Here is a 4,095-nt window from a genome sequence, read left to right on the forward strand (position 1 = left end):
TTTTGTCCACAGATTGAGTCATATTTTAACAAAGGAGAAATTAACATTAGATTAAACACTCTTGATTAACAAAATAAAAGTAATCATGGCAAATAAAAGCATGACATTTCAGTCCCGTTCTGAATTCATAATAAGGCTGCTTCTGAGTCAGCCAAGCCTTTTTCAGTTGAATGATCACCAAAGGTTCAGTAGCCAGTTATGAATCTCACATATCGATACTGTATTTGCAGTTCTCTGGTAAAATACACTGCACCTTTCAGAGTGTTGAAATAATGGGTTAGTTTAGATCAGTGAAGATCTAAATGTCTTGAGCGGAGATCCCCAAAATTCCACAAATTATGCCCAGAAAAGAACAACACCTTTATTCCTGTGATATTTGTGGGCTGAGAAATATGTCAATCCAAAGTATTCCATAAGATGTGGTATGTCTTTTATTTATAAACTATACAACTATGATGACTTTGTGCATGACTTGTATATTCATTTCAGTGTCTGTAGTTAATCTGTATGAAGTTTGACATCCACGGTGTACTGTGGAAATGTGGAAGTGATTTCAGATAAGCCTCTTTTCCATGTGGCAGCAAAGCATCAGTCAGGATGGAGACACAAATCATTTAGAATATTTAGATGTTTTAGGATAGTCAGTCACAGGACTTCAGACATTTTGTCAATGGATAAGTAACTTGGTCTTAGATTGCAGACTGAAATAATGAACATATTTTGAAGACATTTAAAAGTCTCAGAAATGATTACAGAAAATCATCTGTACAAATAAAAACGGTGAAATAAAGCCCTGTTTTTGAGTGCATGTAATGCTAGAAAAATGTTGTATTACAGGTATGAACATACAAGCTTTTGTCTCTATGTGATTTGGAGTGTACAGTAAGTCTTAGTTTTGTGGGTGATATCATCAGATGTAATTTGTGTTGTAGCCTATAATACATGTGCAAATAACACAAGTAGCGACTGCAAGGGGGCTCGGAGAGTATACCTCCACCAAGGCTTGCCATATCATGGAATGGTAGTGAAAGTGAAACAATATTTGTTCAGGCGGCCTATGTGTTTATGCATTCTCATAGAACAGGTTCTTCCTTGGCTCATCCTACACCTTTCCACTTAGTGTCATGAATATTGGGCTGGTGATTTTTGCGCAATCCTGTGCACAGACAAGCAGGCAACGGAAATAAAGGCTGTCTCAGTGCCTCACCCCATAATCATTGCAGTGGCCCTTTGCCATGTTATTGGTTAATGGAGAACACTCCTATCAGACCCCACTGTGTCTTAAGAATAGTGTAGTATCACAGACATGAGATGAGCACCATCATCATCTCTCTAATCCATTTAGCACTGCGGCTGAATGGGGCCGAGTGTCCACCCCGGACGCAGTGCTCATCTCAAACAGCAGAGCGGCGCCACTCCCAAGGGCCCTTCCTCTGCCTCTGACTTTTTAAGGTCATGATGTGAGGTTGCTGGTTATCCAATATGTGTCATTCAGATGCAAATGTAAGTGTTTGTGTCTGTGTATTTCATTGTGCCAGGGCGGATAGGAGGGCCACCTCCATGACTTCAAAAGCATCTGTTGGGTGAAGTAGCTCAGCCGAACATGATGCCAGCTTTGAAGTCACAGGCTGGTGTTCTCTACAGTGGCATATCCAACCAGTCGCTCTGTTTAGCATGCCAAAGGAAAGCCAATTACACACACACACACAACACAGACACACACACACACACACACACACACACACACACACACACACACACACACACACACACACACACACACACACACACACACACACACACACACATGCAGGCATACATGGACATTGTGCAGAAATACACAAATTTTTTACACAATTATTATTTATGTACACGCATGAAAGCTACTGAAATCTAAGGCATACTGTACATGGTACCATACATCATGGTACATGTTGAACGGTTATGAGCAGTATTGTGGTTAGTTGAAGACCAGGTGCACTGCTTGCACTCTAAGTCCTCTGAGGAGGCTTGATGAGTAGTCTGTCAGGAGAGTGGAGAGAGAGTGCTCGTCCCACACACAGGTGTTACAGCAAAAGTAGCTTCACAATACGGGTCTTCATCATAAGCACCACAGAACTTTAGCATGCAACATTTCAGCCAGTGGCCATCTGCAGATGTCTGGTTTCAGTATCCTTATGGCCCCTAATATGATTTCTGAGATTCCGCTTTTCCTCACTAATAACAGTGACCTGTCACTAACTCACCATCGGTGTCTGTCCAGCAGTGGTCAGCTAGACTAATCTCGAGCTGGCATTTTTGTGAACGCAAAAGCTGAAGCGTTACTGTGCTGCTACAGAAATCAATGTCACACAGTGCTTTTGTTGGTACTGGCTATCAAATGTAGCGTTAGCAGGCTTTTAATAAGTTGTAATCTGCTGGGCTTTAGCAAGTTATGCGATTGCTTGTTTTTAAGAAACGACCTCTGTATTCTCTGGTGTTGCGGTGATGTCTAGTGATGTTTGCACTGTCTGTGCATCGCCGGTGAGAGACAGTGCTCTGACGTTGCCTTTGTAACATAAACTAGTACATAATGTCCACTTAAAGAAGAGCTGTTCTGCTGGAGCTGTCTCTGTGTGAAATAAAAGAGGATTTCCATATTCAGAGGAGCAGAGATGAGGTCACAGGACAGCGGCTCCACTCAGCCAGGCATAAGAGATGAGGCATTAACCCTAATTACCCATACTGCTTTGGGCTCTAATCGTAAACGAGCCCCGCCTCCTTAATGAGCAACTTCATTCATTAGCACCCTTCACAACCATGACCCTTGCACCCGGGCACCTTCATGTTACGCTGCACGCTTGGCGAGCGAGTGTAGTGTGTAGACACACAGTGTGTGTGTGTGTGTGTGTGTGTGTGTGTGTGTGTGTGTGTGTGTGTGTGTGTGTGTGTCTGTATGTGTGTGTGTGTGCGTGCGTGCGTGTGTCTGTGTGTGTGTGTGCGCGTGTGTGTGTGCGTGCGTGTGTGTGTATGTGTGTGTGTGCACTAATTCTGATTTTTGATACATTTTAAAGTTTCATGGCTATGTTTATAGAAGATGCTGTGTGTGTGTGTGTGTGTGTGTGTGTGTGTGTGTGTGTGTGTGTGTGTGTGTGTGTGTGTGTGTGTGTGTGTGTGTGTGTGTGCAGAATAGTGACACTTCTTCATTACAGCCCTCTGTTCTTAATTAAGCACGCTGAATAATTACACAGATGAATTCATGCTTTAATTCAAAGCTAGTTAGAGTTAAGTGCAAAGCAGGAGTGTGGACTGTCCAGATGATGAGTTTGAAGAACACTTCAAGAGACTAGAGAGACTATTAGCGCAATCTATCTTGTGTGGGTTAGTGGATGTGTAGGATGTGCTTTTTTGGGGGGCGGGGGGGTCTAACCGTCACATTGTGGACACAGTGGAGATGAGAGTTAGTGCTCATTTCAGTTAGTGGTACAGAGTTAATCAGGTATTTTGTCTGGAGATTAACGGCTAGTGCAGCACTCTCCAGCTGTTGGAGTCTGCTAATTTCACACACATGCACGGACGCACGCACGCACGCACGCACGCACGTACGCACGCACGCACGCATGCACACACGCACACACACACACACACACACACACACACACACACACTAAAACCAACAACAAGGGTCATGGCTCTACCTGCAACTACAACATTGTAGCACAATAGCAGGTGTTCCAAGCACGTGTGGGAGAGTCTCAGTTGCCCTTATATAGTCCTCCTAAAGTCAGTGTGGCATCAACATGAACTTGAAGAGATTATTAGTAAAGAACTGCATTGTGTTGCTCTAATACCTTACTTTTTCCTCACTCCTTGGTTCTTTTGCTAACCGGGTGACTCTCCCCCTCTCTGGTGATTAGTCTGGGTTGACCCTCCTTTAGTGCAGACATGTGTTCTTTAATAGTCACTTTGAAAAAAGCATCTGCCGAGTGCCATAACCATAACCATAACACTAGCTTTAATAGAATAAGATCATTCTTTAATTCATTCGGCAAATTTGCAGTAACATGGAAGCATGAACAAAAGCAGTATAGTAAAATAAGTAAGAGAATGAAATAT

This window comes from Sardina pilchardus, chromosome 8, assembly GCF_963854185.1.
Source record: "Sardina pilchardus chromosome 8, fSarPil1.1, whole genome shotgun sequence".
Taxonomy (NCBI): Eukaryota; Metazoa; Chordata; class Actinopteri; order Clupeiformes; family Clupeidae; genus Sardina; species Sardina pilchardus.